At 40.7% G+C, this 17903-nt stretch overlaps 1 long non-coding RNA gene across 8 annotated transcripts; it reads left to right on the top strand.

The window, feature by feature from the left end:
• Positions 1–8271: 8271 nt before the first annotated feature.
• On the top strand, positions 8272–15384 carry LOC106675649 (uncharacterized). Of its 8 annotated transcripts, none has more exons than XR_013093488.1 (8): positions 8273–8534; positions 9270–9330; positions 10944–11125; positions 11224–11640; positions 12209–12344; positions 12596–12704; positions 12810–12931; positions 14791–15384. It is a non-coding gene; the product is annotated as an uncharacterized LOC106675649 (long non-coding RNA). The 8 variants fall into 8 exon arrangements; XR_013093487.1 differs by having other exon boundaries at positions 12188–12344; XR_013093486.1 differs by having other exon boundaries at positions 12183–12344.
• The last annotated feature ends 2519 nt before the right edge of the window (positions 15385–17903 follow it).

Below are 17903 nucleotides of genomic sequence, written 5' to 3'. Positions count from 1 at the left end.
CAAGACAGTGCGTTTCTCACTGTTACATGCATTTGAATGGGGAACTCGACCGAAACAAAGTATAGGTTTTCATTATGTGAATAACTTGGAAATCTTAGCTCAAACAGCTGCAAAACCTGTTTTCCCAGCACGGAGACCTTGAGTTCTATAAGATAAAGCCATAAACATGTTTGTCTGAGTCTTCTATCAAAAGTTACAGCTATTTATATGAAGTTGTACAAAATAGCTTTCTTTCGCCAAGACAGTGCGTTTCTCACTGTTACATGCATTTGAATGGGGAACTCGACCGAAACAAAGTATAGGTTTTCATTATGTGAATAACTTGGAAATCTTAGCTCAAACAGCTGCAAAACCTGTTTTCCCAGCACGGAGACCTTGAGTTCTATAAGATAAAGCCATAAACATGTGTATCCGAGTCTTCTATCAAAAGTTACACCGATTTATATGAAGTTGTACAAAATAGCTTTCTTTCGCCAAGACAGTGCGTTTCTCACTGTTACATGCATTTGAATGGGGAACTCGACCGAAACAAAGTATAGGTTTTCATTATGTGAATAACTTGGAAATCTTAGCTCAAACAGCTGCAAAACCTGTTTTCCCAGCACGGAGACCTTGAGTTCTATAATATAAGTCCATAAACATGTTTGTCTGAGTCTTCTATCAAAAGTTACAGCTATTTATATGAAGTTGTAGAAAAACGTCTTCTTTCGCCAAGACAGTGCGTTTCTCACTGTTACATGCATTTGAATGGGGAACTCGACCGAAACAAAGTATAGGTTTTCATTATGTGAATAACTTGGAAATCTTAGCTCAAACAGCTGCAAAACCTGTTTTCCCAGCACGGAGACCTTGAGTTCTATAAGATAAAGCCATAAACATGTGTATCCGAGTCTTCTATCAAAAGTTACAGCTATTTATATGAAGTTGTACAAAAACGCTTTCTTTCGCCAAGACAGTGCGTTTCTCACTGTTACATGCATTTGAATGGGGAACTCGACCGAAACAAAGTATAGGTTTTCATTATGTGAATAACTTGGAAATCTTAGCTCAAACAGCTGCAAAACCTGTTTTCCCAGCACGGAGACCTTGAGTTCTATAAGATAAAGCCATAAACATGTGTATCCGAGTCTTCTATCAAAAGTTACAGCTATTTCTATGAAGTTGTACAAAATAGCTTTCTTTCGCCAAGACAGTGCGTTTCTCACTGTTACATGCATTTGAATGGGGAACTCGACCGAAACAAAGTATAGGTTTTCATTATGTGAATAACTTGGAAATCTTAGCTCAAACAGCTGCAAAACCTGTTTTCCCAGCACGGAGACCTTGAGTTCTATAAGATAAAGCCATAAACATGTGTATCCGAGTCTTCTATCAAAAGTTACAGCTATTTATATGAAGTTGTACAAAAACGCTTTCTTTCGCCAAGACAGTGCGTTTCTCACTGTTACATGCATTTGAATGGGGAACTCGACCGAAACAAAGTATAGGTTTTCATTATGTGAATAACTTGGAAATCTTAGCTCAAACAGCTGCAAAACCTGTTTTCCCAGCACGGAGACCTTGAGTTCTATAAGATAAAGCCATAAACATGTGTATCCGAGTCTTCTATCAAAAGTTACAGCTATTTATATGAAGTTGTACAAAAACGCTTTCTTTCGCCAAGACAGTGCGTTTCTCACTGTTACATGCATTTGAATGGGGAACTCGACCGAAACAAAGTATAGGTTTTCATTATGTGAATAACTTGGAAATCTTAGCTCAAACAGCTGCAAAACCTGTTTTCCCAGCACGGAGACCTTGAGTTCTATAAGATAAAGCCATAAACATGTTTGTTTGAGTCTTCTATCAAAAGTTACAGCTATTTATATGAAGTTGTACAAAAACGCTTTCTTTCGCCAAGACAGTGCGTTTCTCACTGTTACATGCATTTGAATGGGGAACTCGACCGAAACAAAGTATAGGTTTTCATTATGTGAATAACTTGGAAATCTTAGCTCAAACAGCTGCAAAACCTGTTTTCCCAGCACGGAGACCTTGAGTTCTATAAGATAAAGCCATAAACATGTGTATCCGAGTCTTCTATCAAAAGTTACAGCTATTTATATGAAGTTGTACAAAAACGCTTTCTTTCGCCAAGACAGTGCGTTTCTCACTGTTACATGCATTTGAATGGGGAACTCGACCGAAACAAAGTATAGGTTTTCATTATGTGAATAACTTGGAAATCTTAGCTCAAACAGCTGCAAAACCTGTTTTCCCAGCACGGAGACCTTGAGTTCTATAAGATAAAGCCATAAACATGTGTATCCGAGTCTTCTATCAAAAGTTACAGCTATTTATATGAAGTTGTACAAAAACGCTTTCTTTCGCCAAGACAGTGCGTTTCTCACTGTTACATGCATTTGAATGGGGAACTCGACCGAAACAAAGTATAGGTTTTCATTATGTGAATAACTTGGAAATCTTAGCTCAAACAGCTGCAAAACCTGTTTTCCCAGCACGGAGACCTTGAGTTCTATAAGATAAAGCCATAAACATGTGTATCCGAGTCTTCTATCAAAAGTTACAGCTATTTATATGAAGTTGTACAAAAACGCTTTCTTTCGCCAAGACAGTGCGTTTCTCACTGTTACATGCATTTGAATGGGGAACTCCACCGAAACAAAGTATAGGTTTTCATTATGTGAATAACTTGGAAATCTTAGCTCAAACAGCTGCAAAACCTGTTTTCCCAGCACGGAGACCTTGAGTTCTATAAGATAAAGCCATAAACATGTTTGTCTGAGTCTTCTATCAAAAGTTACAGCTATTTATATGAAGTTGTACAAAATAGCTTTCTTTCGCCAAGACAGTGCGTTTCTCACTGTTACATGCATTTGAATGGGGAACTCGACCGAAACAAAGTATAGGTTTTCATTATGTGAATAACTTGGAAATCTTAGCTCAAACAGCTGCAAAACCTGTTTTCCCAGCACGGAGACCTTGAGTTCTATAAGATAAAGCCATAAACATGTGTATCCGAGTCTTCTATCAAAAGTTACAGCTATTTATATGAAGTTGTACAAAAACGCTTTCTTTCGCCAAGACAGTGCGTTTCTCACTGTTACATGCATTTGAATGGGGAACTCGACCGAAACAAAGTATAGGTTTTCATTATGTGAATAACTTGGAAATCTTAGCTCAAACAGCTGCAAAACCTGTTTTCCCAGCACGGAGACCTTGAGTTCTATAAGATAAAGCCATAAACATGTGTATCCGAGTCTTCTATCAAAAGTTACAGCTATTTATATGAAGTTGTACAAAAACGCTTTCTTTCGCCAAGACAGTGCGTTTCTCACTGTTACATGCATTTGAATGGGGAACTCGACCGAAACAAAGTATAGGTTTTCATTATGTGAATAACTTGGAAATCTTAGCTCAAACAGCTGCAAAACCTGTTTTCCCAGCACGGAGACCTTGAGTTCTATAAGATAAAGCCATAAACATGTGTATCCGAGTCTTCTATCAAAAGTTACAGCTATTTATATGAAGTTGTACAAAATAGCTTTCTTTCGCCAAGACAGTGCGTTTCTCACTGTTACATGCATTTGAATGGGGAACTCGACCGAAACAAAGTATAGGTTTTCATTATGTGAATAACTTGGAAATCTTAGCTCAAACAGCTGCAAAACCTGTTTTCCCAGCACGGAGACCTTGAGTTCTATAAGATAAAGCCATAAACATGTTTGTCTGAGTCTTCTATCAAAAGTTACAGCTATTTATATGAAGTTGTACAAAATAGCTTTCTTTCGCCAAGACAGTGCGTTTCTCACTGTTACATGCATTTGAATGGGGAACTCGACCGAAACAAAGTATAGGTTTTCATTATGTGAATAACTTGGAAATCTTAGCTCAAACAGCTGCAAAACCTGTTTTCCCAGCACGGAGACCTTGAGTTCTATAAGATAAAGCCATAAACATGTGTATCCGAGTCTTCTATCAAAAGTTACAGCTATTTATATGAAGTTGTACAAAATAGCTTTCTTTCGCCAAGACAGTGCGTTTCTCACTGTTACATGCATTTGAATGGGGAACTCGACCGAAACAAAGTATAGGTTTTCATTATGTGAATAACTTGGAAATCTTAGCTCAAACAGCTGCAAAACCTGTTTTCCCAGCACGGAGACCTTGAGTTCTATAATATAAGTCCATAAACATGTTTGTCTGAGTCTTCTATCAAAAGTTACAGCTATTTATATGAAGTTGTAGAAAAACGTCTTCTTTCGCCAAGACAGTGCGTTTCTCACTGTTACATGCATTTGAATGGGGAACTCGACCGAAACAAAGTATAGGTTTTCATTATGTGAATAACTTGGAAATCTTAGCTCAAACAGCTGCAAAACCTGTTTTCCCAGCACGGAGACCTTGAGTTCTATAAGATAAAGCCATAAACATGTGTATCCGAGTCTTCTATCAAAAGTTACAGCTATTTATATGAAGTTGTACAAAAACGCTTTCTTTCGCCAAGACAGTGCGTTTCTCACTGTTACATGCATTTGAATGGGGAACTCGACCGAAACAAAGTATAGGTTTTCATTATGTGAATAACTTGGAAATCTTAGCTCAAACAGCTGCAAAACCTGTTTTCCCAGCACGGAGACCTTGAGTTCTATAAGATAAAGCCATAAACATGTGTATCCGAGTCTTCTATCAAAAGTTACAGCTATTTCTATGAAGTTGTACAAAATAGCTTTCTTTCGCCAAGACAGTGCGTTTCTCACTGTTACATGCATTTGAATGGGGAACTCGACCGAAACAAAGTATAGGTTTTCATTATGTGAATAACTTGGAAATCTTAGCTCAAACAGCTGCAAAACCTGTTTTCCCAGCACGGAGACCTTGAGTTCTATAAGATAAAGCCATAAACATGTGTATCCGAGTCTTCTATCAAAAGTTACAGCTATTTATATGAAGTTGTACAAAAACGCTTTCTTTCGCCAAGACAGTGCGTTTCTCACTGTTACATGCATTTGAATGGGGAACTCGACCGAAACAAAGTATAGGTTTTCATTATGTGAATAACTTGGAAATCTTAGCTCAAACAGCTGCAAAACCTGTTTTCCCAGCACGGAGACCTTGAGTTCTATAAGATAAAGCCATAAACATGTGTATCCGAGTCTTCTATCAAAAGTTACAGCTATTTATATGAAGTTGTACAAAAACGCTTTCTTTCGCCAAGACAGTGCGTTTCTCACTGTTACATGCATTTGAATGGGGAACTCGACCGAAACAAAGTATAGGTTTTCATTATGTGAATAACTTGGAAATCTTAGCTCAAACAGCTGCAAAACCTGTTTTCCCAGCACGGAGACCTTGAGTTCTATAAGATAAAGCCATAAACATGTTTGTTTGAGTCTTCTATCAAAAGTTACAGCTATTTATATGAAGTTGTACAAAAACGCTTTCTTTCGCCAAGACAGTGCGTTTCTCACTGTTACATGCATTTGAATGGGGAACTCGACCGAAACAAAGTATAGGTTTTCATTATGTGAATAACTTGGAAATCTTAGCTCAAACAGCTGCAAAACCTGTTTTCCCAGCACGGAGACCTTGAGTTCTATAAGATAAAGCCATAAACATGTGTATCCGAGTCTTCTATCAAAAGTTACAGCTATTTATATGAAGTTGTACAAAAACGCTTTCTTTCGCCAAGACAGTGCGTTTCTCACTGTTACATGCATTTGAATGGGGAACTCGACCGAAACAAAGTATAGGTTTTCATTATGTGAATAACTTGGAAATCTTAGCTCAAACAGCTGCAAAACCTGTTTTCCCAGCACGGAGACCTTGAGTTCTATAAGATAAAGCCATAAACATGTGTATCCGAGTCTTCTATCAAAAGTTACAGCTATTTATATGAAGTTGTACAAAAACGCTTTCTTTCGCCAAGACAGTGCGTTTCTCACTGTTACATGCATTTGAATGGGGAACTCGACCGAAACAAAGTATAGGTTTTCATTATGTGAATAACTTGGAAATCTTAGCTCAAACAGCTGCAAAACCTGTTTTCCCAGCACGGAGACCTTGAGTTCTATAAGATAAAGCCATAAACATGTGTATCCGAGTCTTCTATCAAAAGTTACAGCTATTTATATGAAGTTGTACAAAATAGCTTTCTTTCGCCAAGACAGTGCGTTTCTCACTGTTACATGCATTTGAATGGGGAACTCGACCGAAACAAAGTATAGGTTTTCATTATGTGAATAACTTGGAAATCTTAGCTCAAACAGCTGCAAAACCTGTTTGCCCAGCACGGGGATATTGAACTTCATATAAATAGCTGTAACTTTTGATAGAAGACTCAGACACATTATGAATAGAATTATTATTATTATTATATTATTATGAATAGAATTCAATATCCCGTGCTGGGCAAACGGGTTTTGCAGCTATTTGAGCTAAGATTTTCAAGTTATTCACATAATGAAAACCTATACTTTGTTTCGGTCGAGTTCCCCATTCAAATGCATGTAATCGTCAGAAACGCACTGTCTTGGCGAAAGAAAGCGTTTTTGCACAACTTCATATAAATCGCTGTAACTTCTGATAGAAGATTCAGACTCACATATTTATGGCTTTATCTTATAGAATTCATTATCCCCGTGCTGGGCAAAAAGGTTTTGCAGCTGTTTGAGCTAAGATTTTCAAGTTATTCACATAATGAAAACCTATACTTTGTTTCGGGCGAGTTCCCCATTCAAATGCATGTAATCGTCAGAAACGCACTGTCTTGGCGAAATAAAGCGTTTTTGCACAACTTCATATAAATCGGTGTAACTTTTGATAGAAGATTCAGATATACGTATTCATGGCTTTATCTCATAGAATTCAATATCCCCGTGCTGGGAAAACAGGTTTTGCAGCTGTTTGAGCTAAGATTTTCAAGTTATTCACATAATGAAAACCTATACTTTGCGTATGGCGAGAACTCCATTCAAATGCATGTAATAGCGAGAAACGCACTAACGTGGTGAAATAAAGCGTTTTTTCATAAACTTCATAGATTCTTCCTGCCTGTGGGCGTCAAACTAGACCCCCCCCCTCCTTTCTGTAACTATCAAAACTATCATAGTCTAAACGGTCAACAATTTGCAAATAAATGACTTATAATTGTGCTTACCTGGTCCAGATGATCCACAGCCCCTTTGGATTTGTTATAATCCAGGATGATGTGGGGCTTTCTCTTCCCAGAGTCCTGGACTTGTAGCTCACGGTGCCTGGTGCCCAATAAGACAACATTTTTTCTTTGCTTGGGGATGTAGGAAACCACAGCCTTATCCCCCCTGTAGCGACCTGGACGGGAGAGACGATTATCGAATCTTACAGCCCGATTAATTTGCTCAAATCTTTTTTTTTTGACATGGTAGCAGGAAATAGAAGAGCCCTGTCTCCCGATCCCACAGGCTTGTTGTTGTTTCATGTGAGACCAGTACAGGCCAGTTGCAGGCTTACAAGCCCCATGTAAGCCTCATCTATGTCCTTCCAGTCTTTTACCTACCTGTTGCCCTGCAGGTTGGTGAAATGCAGGATTAGCTGCATAATGTCCTCTGCAAAAAAAAGATGGAAAGTGCTCACAGGGCTGCTACAAATTGCATAATGGTCCTCGGGTTAAAATGGGAGGAGGAAAAAATGGCAGGACCTCTTCATGTGTGGGTTGCCACATGATTTTTCCATTTTTAGATCTCCACTGGCCATCCTCCAGTCTTGTCTCTTCATCCTGCTCTTCGTCCTCCTCCTCACTTGAGCTGCAAAGCTCCTCGGTGCCTGGCAAAAATTCTTCTTCGCTGTCAGAAGTATCTCCACTGCTTGTGGTATCGTTTTCACTTTCTGAAGAGTGCAAAACCGCAGCAACAGCCTCCTCTAAACTGAGTGCACGCTTCATTGTGTCTGTGCAGAAATGAGCACTCAGACCAGGCTGCAAAGTATTCTCATAGACTTCAAAGGCGCACCTGAATAAACATGCTATAGCATATCCAATAAGAGAGAGGAGGCTCACGCTTGATCAAGAAAAAACATAAACGCACGCCTTTGATCCCCCCCCCCTCTCTTTCTCTCTCTCTCTCTCTCTCTCTCTCTCTCTCTCTCTCTCTCTCTCACACACACACACACACACACACGCACATGCACATACATACACACCATTTTATGGTGGTTAGCTGTTTTATTGTCATGCATTTTACAGGGTAAGATAACCATGTCCTGCATTCAAAACCACTGAAAATGTCTATGGTGGTGCTGTGCCTAATATTGTGCTGGTGTATGCTGGGTAATGGCACAGCTAGCGACTGGGTGACTTTATTCACCCGCTTCGGCTGTTATCAGTCCATACAATGGGCGTTATTAGCACAAATCAGTCCCATAGATATGGACAATCTCCTGCTAGATTGTTCAGAAGGTTGTTATCATCCATCCAGATGGAGGATCACTAACAGGAGCGTGGGAAGACTCCAGAATTCACTCTGGCTGGAATCCGGTGGATACAGCAGTGTTTACAGGTAAGACCGTTTAAACGGACAGCATTTATAGAATGACTATTAAAAGTCAGCGAGTGTCAATAATGTTAATGTGGTTATGTTAGTAATACACCGAGTGCTAATATAACAGCTTTAAGATGCATTTGTAGATGTTATTACGTGTTTTACCGTCTTTATGGTGCTAGCTTAAAGTTACGGTGTAAACGTTAGCTTATATTAGAGTAAAGCTGTTACTGTTTAAACGACGTTTGCACAGAAATATTAGCTTCTGTCATGACAGATGTCATTACTAGTTAATAAAGTTTCCATTAAAGTGTTTAATCGCAGCCACAGATTGACAGCAAATATCTCGATTAGCTTCAGTGCATCTGTAATAAATATGTGCAAGTTTCAGTGCTTCGTTTAAACTGTATGATACTTATACTGACCCAGGGTCAGTGTAAAATACAATCCTAGCTGTGTGAATAAAGCCTGGCTCCTTTAATCCTGCATGGCAAACCTCAGGATGCAGGCTATTATTACTCTTTCCTGCTGGCACACCTGTCACACCTGAGAGTCAGCTAGAAACGTACAGTGACGTTGACATCATGCAAAGACTGCCAGACTCTGTAATACTGGAAATGATCAGTGACTCAAGTTAACACTAAACTTTAAACAGTACCTCTGTGTCTCTGTGTGCTGAACATTTAGGATTGAGTCAGGCTGCATCAGCTGAAGCTGTTATTTGTATATATCAGTATTTTTTTTTTAATTCAGGTGTGGGGAAAATACGTAAGACTGCAATGAAGCGATGTACCAGATTAATCCCTGGCCAAAGGTATCGTACTTAAATCACACTACTGATCCAGCCACATCAGCCTTTTGTGAGGTCTGTTTAAAGTAGACTAAAAAATGAACTGCAGGTTCCTGAGAGGTGGACTGTGAGCACAGAAACACGTTCATACATACAGCTGCAGCAAACTTACATTAATTTTAAATAGATTTGTTACTCTGATGTCTGTCTCTGTCATGGTCCTGGGTCGTTGACCCAGCGTTTTGTGTTTTGTGATTATTTTCCTCTGTTCTAGTTATTCTGTGTCCTCCCCCCTTGTGTCCGGTTAGGGTTCTAGATTTCCTGTTTTGTTCTGAAAGTCTGTGTCTGTTGTCATTGTGTTCAGCCTGTCTCCTCCGGTCCTCATGTCTATTGGGTTCAGCTGTTCGTCCCTCCTGTGTGTGATTACCTTGTGTGTGTGTATATTTAGTGGGTGTCGGTCTGTGTTCATTGTCAGCTCATCTGCGTTCATCTGTGTATCTCTGTGTTTCTTGGTATCCTGTTCCTTAGTCTGCGTCTCTCTGCTCTGCTCTCCGTTTTGTTAAGATTTCAGGTTTGCTCTTTAGTTTCTCCCAGTTTAGGTTTCCGTTAGTAATCTCTCACGATTCACTGCCTGTTTCTGCCACTGCCACCTTGCAAATAAACGTCACTCGAATCATCAGTCACTGCCGCATTTTGGGTCCTCCTTTTCCTCCACACCACACGGCTCACTCCGCCAGCCGTGACAGTCTCTGTGTTAGTCCTCTGACAGACTGGTGACCTGTCCAGGTGTGCTCTACCTATGACTACTGGGACAGGCTCTAGCCTCTGTAATAGAATTTTTCTGATATTTTCATTTAAAGTATTTAAGTGCTTATGCATATGCTTAGTTGTGACACTGTTATAGAGTGTTCAGTGAAAGTTTCTAAAACTAGATGAACTTACTTCAGCGTCAGCAGTTTGAGAAAACAACTCCCTTTACAGGTGCTGATAAGGCCAAGGGCACAAAACAGCTTAACCATTGATCCGTTAGGTTTCATAGCGAGACACGTGAAGTGTGGTAGGATCAGTTTGTAACTTCCTCCCTCTTCCTTGGAATGCATAAAGGAGGAGGAGCACAACGTCTGTGGCAGCGCTGACATGACTGAACTGTAATGTTTGATGTGTGTTGGCGCAGTAATAAATAGCTTGATCACAGCTCTTTCTGTGTTGCAGACTTTATTAAAAAAATTCCACGACCCCCCCCCCCCCCCCCCCCCCCCCCCCCCCCCCCCCTCCCACTGTGAACATGAATTGAATATTCAGAAGACATTTGTTTAAATAGTTCTACAAATCTGAGCTGTTGGTGTGTCCTTGGATTGTGTGGTAATAATATTAGAGCTAGTGATCTTTCTTACTGAATCTCTACTATGAGTCATGTTACCTGAGATTAATTCTATGTTTACCTGTCAGCCTGGACGAATGTGCTGTGTGAAGGAAATTAAATTAAATCAGGTCTGAACTGCGTACATTTGAGGAACCTGTTCATATTTAATTGAAATATGAACCAGTGTTTTTTTTTTGATTGCTGATTCCAAGATAGTCTTTGTGGAAATCGTGTTTGGCTTTTTGTTATTTTAATTCTCTTTTCTGTTTTCCAGAACAGTTCTCCACAGTCGCTGTCCATATGGGTCAGTGGGACCAAGAAGCACTCTGCTAATGTGTGGACTCTGACCAGCAACATCCAGCAGGACCCAGACAGCGTTTTCTATCTCCCAGCTGGAGGTTTTTGTTTGTCAGTGACTGGAGAGTCAGATTTTTGTTGAGCTTCACACTTGCAGAGGTAAGTCAGTTTGCAGAGATCCCTCCTACCCTGGCTTTTATGTGCTGGATTTCTTATCTGAAACAGTAATATTTCAGTGACTGCTGCTTATACCACAGGTTAATACACTCTACTGATCCCTGATAGGAGATCCAACAAAGAAGCCTGGTGGATGTTTGTTTACAGTCTGATGATGGGACATCATGCTCTGCATCTTTAAAGTTTGTCTCTTGATTATTATTCATACCCAGTAATGTGAAGTATGCTCATATCTACTATAACTGAACCAACCTGGTGCTCTTCATTTATGGAGGCTGTTGAGTCTGAATGTTGGATATTGTGTATCTCGTGTTCTCTGGGCTTTGTTGTCCTCAGTCTTTTTGCAGGATCAGAAAGCAAAACCAGGAGGCGCGTAAATGTTTCTTCTCCATGATGTTTCTTCAAATGTTTCTTCTGGATGATGATATGACCGTGACACGGGATGCCACCTTTGGTCTTGTGATGAAGCAAAGCTCAGGAAGAAGTGTGATTAAATGGTACCAACATGTTGAGAAGGATGTACAGGGGCACCTGCAGCCAAATCCAAGCTTCAGCTTAGTTGTAGTTGCAGAATGCTATAGGACTGAGACAGCTGAGGCATCAAATGTTTGATTAAACGGAAGAAAAAGAGAATTTTTTTCCCTATAATTATCACTTCTTAAAATCTGTAGCAACTTCAAGTCTGTCAGCATGCTGAGCATGCTCAGAATGTGACAATATATTTTTGTTCAATATTTAATTTCTTTCAGTTGCAATTGTTAAATGAAAAAAATATATATTCTTATAATTAAGCAAACTAATTTATCAAAAAAATATATATACATATGTCTGTATTAGTTTTAATTAATTAATTTGACACCTGTATTGAAAATACCATATTGTATTCATATAGAATCAGTATGGTATCATTGTTTGTCTGCTCACTGATTGTTGAAACTAAGAGCTAGTTTGATCTGTTTAGATCTAAAGTATCCAAAGTTGAGCTCTGATGTTTCTTCACCCCTGTGTGTGTGATATGTGATTTCCTACATGCTGGCAGAGCAGAGCGGCAGTTTGTGCTCACAGATGGTGACAGTGTGGAGAGACGGTGGTGTTTCCTCAGAAGAACCAGCAGAGTCACAAAGGACACCAGTCCATCTCACCACCTTGACTCACTGACTGATGCTCGTCTGCACTGCACAGAGGAAATCAACTGACCGAGGTTTGTCCAGTGACGTGTTATGAATGTATATTTGTTTTATGCTTACAGATATGTTTTTCTTGACAGAGGCTCTGCAGAGGTTAGACAAAGCAGAGAAAATATGTGCTTTACATTTTACTGTGATTTATTGAGATATTTGTTGCCTGATGTGCAGCAGGAATGGAGAAATAGAATCAAAGGGAGATGTTTTTGATGTTTTTGTAATGATGTAAGTAAATCTTCAATATTATTTATTTGCTTGGTTATATTAGGAGTGTTTCTGAGTGAGGGGGAGAGGAGTCATCATCCAGGTAAAGTGACGTGGATCAGTGGATACACTTGTCTCCCCTTTAAAGGAGACGATCCAAGTCATCCTTAAATGTTAGTGCTTTCAAATGCACAAACATTTTTAAAGGACAAAAATGAACATCCAAGTTTGACTGTAATACAAAATAAATCTTTGCATGTGTGTTTTCAAACTCTCAGATGGGCAGGATATCAGTCTTGGACTGTCTAACCTGCCGGAGCAGCATTGAATGACCACCGCACATGAGCATGTTCCTGCAACATTCAGCATCTGATCCTTCATCTGTGTGCTGCTGCTTTTGGTAAGTGAGTTACCCAACTCCAGTAACTCTAAACACATGCCATCCATTTCTAACGGCCTGGTTACTTCCTGTCAGTTACTTTATTTTATTTTTTATTTTTATTTTTTTGCCTGTCCCGTTTGGCTCTTTTGCCATCAGAATTATTGTCTAAAGGCAAAGAAAGATGCCCAACGGATTTACTTTACCAAATTGACCATCCCAGCCTTGCCATAATGGTCCATTTGATTCACCTTTTATTGTTTATTTTATTTTCATTTACTGAATACGGGACAGACTTGACTGGGGGAAAGAAGGGGAGAAAGAAAGAGGGAAAGAGAAACAGCTGAGAAGAGGGACGGGGGAGAAGGGCAAAAGACAAAAACCAACAGAATGGGCAGGGAAAAAAGAAAATGCATATATCGATCACCTGGGATCACCTGTTGAGAAAGAAAAAAGAAAACAAGCAGAAGAGAACAAGAGTAATAGAATAAACAACATCACAATGATATATGGGAATATGACAGTAAATACTAAATATTAAACATTATTGTGCAGCACATAAGATCAACAGAACACAGTGTGCTTTGAGGTAGGAGCCAAAAATTGTGTAGTTTGTGGGTGTGATCACCCGTGTGTACACCTGTGAGCATGGACACGCTTGCTTTTTTAAAAGGTTCCTTCATGTAATGATCTGCTAGAGGGTGTGGGGGGGCCACAGCCCCGTCCTCCAGGGCATGAAGCAGGTATGGAGGAGATCAAAACTCCAGACATCCAGAGGCCCCCAGAACACAAGAGACCAAGGAAGACCAACAGAGGGGCAGCCGCACCACTGTCCCAGAAAGAGCTGAGGAGAGTCCCAGATGAGGGCTCACTCAGCAGCCGCGGAGCAGAAGCCAGTGGGAGTTGCAGTGACGCGCCCGTGAGCTCCGCCGGCTCCAGCCAGCTGTGCCTGAGTGACCGAGCCCCAGGCCGAGAGGCCGGGGGCACCCCACCTCCGAAGTGGCCCGAGCGAGCCCCAGGCTCCAGGCCCCGATAAGCGGCCGCCAAGGAGTGAGCCGGTGTGTACCCGGATGCCCATCTCCAGACATAAAGAACCACCAACGCACCGATGTCTGAGGGAGTCCGCCACTGGCAGGGGGAGTGGTGGGGGGAGATAGACCTCCAAACCTTGGAGGGCCTGAGATGTCCCCAGAGAGGTGGCGTCTGATACCCAACCTGACATATAGACACAGACATACAGGCACACACAGATACAAACATCCATTCCCACCCTCATGCTCTCATATGCACTTACTCAACCAACGTGGAGACAGACATAAAGAGACGCTGTACACACGATCACACTCCCCAAGCGTACTCTACGAATCGGGTCTAGGTACCCTTGCCCCTGGAGGGGGGAACTGCACCTAGACCCAGGTGGTGGGGAGAGGCAGACCGCCCCGACTCCACAGCAGCAAGGAGGCCCCACACTCCAGACCGCAGCCGGACGGCCAACTCCTCCTCCTAGCCCCCCGCTCCAACAAGCCGCAGAGAATGGGGGTGAGAGAAGACTCCAAACCTCCCTCCACCCGCTCATTGTAGTGTTGATACATGTGTGTTCTAAGGTGCATTTAAAACCCAGGAGGGCATGGAGCTACCTGGTAAGCGCATGGTCCCTCCTGCTAGCCCTCAATGTCTACGTGTATTTAAAATTGAGAGGTGGGCAACGACGCCAGGGGTGAGGTGTACACCGTGATGGTAACTTGGATTCCGTGCATCGTGCCCACCCCCAAGATCCTATATGTATTTGTAATGAGAGTGTGAGTACCTGTCAGTTACTTTAGAAACCATGTGGTCACCTGACCTAACACTGTTTCTTCCTCTTCCCCTTAATGTTCAAGTGTCAAATGTCAAACAGCTGGAGAAGAAACTACACCAGTGTACTGGGATGTTTCAGCAACACGTGCCAGATGCTGTTCCTTCATGGTGACATCACCAGAGACAGTCCCGCCCACCTCAGGACCCATTGATTATGATGATTATAATGATGACAGCGAGCAGAACTAAGACTGTAAAAATCCACGACCAGAATGTTTAGATGCTTTCTAATTATTAATGAATACTGAGAGCCTCTTTCTGTGTTTTGTCTGTTTTGGGTTTTTACCTCATTTGTTACTAACAAAGTTCACCAAACTCACACAGTTTACATTCTGCGTCAAGGTTTAATTTCTTAGAAATCATAGTTTTTCTCCTTTTCTCTTTTTCTCTTTTGTAATTGATGACAATTACAAAAGTCACTGCGCTGCAGTGAATATACTGCGCTGCTTCCTTTTATTGCGTCACACATTGCTTTAAGTTTTTCAGTGTCCAGTTATTTTTTACTGCTGTTTGAATTCTCTGAATGTTTGACCCTGTAGACAGTTTGATGGACTGCTTGTCTTCCTGTTTGTTACCGCCGCCTGTTTTTGACTAAAGATTTGGATTTCTGACTTTAACACAGACTCTTCGTGTCCTCCCTTTGTGTCCTCTTCCTCTGTGAATGTGTTGCATGTGTCACAGATTCCTTTTATTAACTCACCACTGTCCGCAGTGTTGGGAAATCCATACCAGGCTGGAACGAGTCAAGGTAGGTGAGCATCCACGAGAAGACACAGCAGATGCATCCTACTAATACTGACAGGACCAGGAGACTCCAGAAACCGAGCATCTTCTCTTCAGTGCCATCCTCTCCTGTCACCCTCTCTGCCCGCAGCTCTTTGAGTATGGGGTAGATAAGAAACCCTTATTACTAATTTGTATTATAATTCAATTTTCATGAAATATTCATATTCAGTATCGATCCTTTTATATTATAACCACGTATCCACCCAGGCTCATGGTGGGGCAGGGCTCTGTCCTGGGATGCTTGAGTACAAGGTAATGTACACCCTTGGCCAGGTATCCAGTCTGTCAGAATTGTTTTCAATATTTGGTTCAAAAACATGAGTGACAACAAAAATCCAACTAGGATTCTTGCATATGATGAATGGTCTGTCTTTGACTGTATTGTCCAGCTGATCATTCATGACATAACACAGCAACAATGTAAAAAATTAAACAGCAACAGTCTAAATGTAAAGTGCATTCTAAAGTCCTCTTCAATAAATTGTATGCAAAGAGTCATTCAGGTCACTACAGAACCCATAGTATTCATCATTAAATCTCTGGTTGCTTCATTTTTCTATCCTATATCAGACAAAGAAAGAAAGGAACAGCAACAAAACTCCAAACCCAGATTGTAGCTGTTTTTTTCCCCTTCCTGCTAACTGTACACTTTTTTACCTAACCTAACTTTAAAGGATAGGTTAGGTAAAGTTGCATTCTCATGGTGAGGCAAAGTGCTTTATGTGTGTGTGTGCGTGTCATGAACGGCTATAAAAGGCCTATAATTAAAGATCAAAGCGGGGTTTGAGTTCGAGTTACGGCAGACTGTCACTACTTGTAAATGGAACGCAGCCTTCCTACGGCGGACAGCTAATAACAGGAATCGGACGCGGTCCAGCCAAGTCCACAGCAACCACCATAGCAACCGCCTAGCATGACCTTAAAAACATATTCTGTCTTCATAACTATCAAAAACGTGAAATGATTTGCAAAGTGTGAAAGTGTTACAGCTACAGAGAGCTATGGCGGTATCTTTGGAAGCTGTTTACATAGCTAATAATATACGATGTAACTATGGAGACAGTCAGTCCCGTGAGCTAGCGGTGCATGTTTACTGCAGTAAATAAGGTGATTGTGTGCACAGCGTCCACACGCTGCAGAGGGTAAAGACATTACTTCAATATTGTTTTATATTGATATATATTTGCCTTCTGTTGACCATCACCTCAGGTTCACCATTACAGTTTCAGCATACAGATGCACACATTCAAAAACTCATGTCTCAGAAATAAGCACAGCTGTTCATGTTTGTCATTAGAGTTTTATTTGTAAGAAAATTATGAACTTCATATTGTGTATCAAATAAAAGAACATTTCACAACTCTGAGTCAACAGAAACAGGTAACAGAAATGTCTCTAATGTAGACATGTACAGTGTAGTGTAAGCATTAAAAGATCATACAGGAAACACTAACATTTATGTGAAACTAATTGTAATAAAAAATGAGCAGGTGCTTTATAGATTTAAAAGAAAGAATCTGAAAACAACACTTTTTTGGTCTAAGTGATCAAAGTAGAAAACAGAACTGATGTTCAAAAACAAACCGTAGCTGCACTAATATTACACATCTCGATCGTTGTAGTGAACAGACATGTTGCTTTTAAAACCACATGCAGTGTGTGACCATGACTGTTCACTGAGACCATGAATGCCACTTCGCTGAACATTCTTCTTCTTCTTCTTCTTCTTCTTCTTCTTCTTGCCATTAAATTGGAAGCAGAAGGAGCACGAGCTGATTTGATCTACTGAAAGGAAGAACATCTGAGCTGAAACCAGTCAGCTGAAATCATTAAGACAGGAACAAATTCAATGCAGTGTCTCAAGTGGCTTAGCCTGTTACAACTGTTGATACAAGCTAAATATGGTTAACACACAGTGTCAGGGAATTCCAGTGTGGGAACTAGTGGCTTTACATTTGTAGTCATTTAACTTTCATCCATTCATTCATTTAATTCAGGAGGAAGAAATGCCAGGTTGGTACAGGGATTTGGTCCCAATGCTGTCTTTAACTAAATGACTTGGTTCAGTTTATGGCTGGGCTGTATGTGGGGTTATATCATGTTATTTGGGCAGGAGTTCCTGTCCCCTGTTAGACTTAGAAAGTTTCTCCATAAGTAGAGTTTCTGACTCTTCTAGCACATCTGTGGCTGACAGCTTTTTGGTGGCTCTTTTTACCCTACACTGGTTGTGAGTGTGCAAATAGCCCCACTAGTTCTTTTGGGTTGCAGTTAACTAGGGAGGAAGGGGTGGGTATGCCATGATTAGATGAATAACAATTATATGGGATACATAAATTTCATAATGCATGCA

The sequence above is a fragment of the Maylandia zebra genome, linkage group LG16 (assembly GCF_041146795.1).
Source record: "Maylandia zebra isolate NMK-2024a linkage group LG16, Mzebra_GT3a, whole genome shotgun sequence".
In the NCBI taxonomy this organism is placed as follows: domain Eukaryota; kingdom Metazoa; phylum Chordata; class Actinopteri; order Cichliformes; family Cichlidae; genus Maylandia; species Maylandia zebra.
This window is presented reverse-complemented; position numbering and strand designations above follow the sequence as displayed.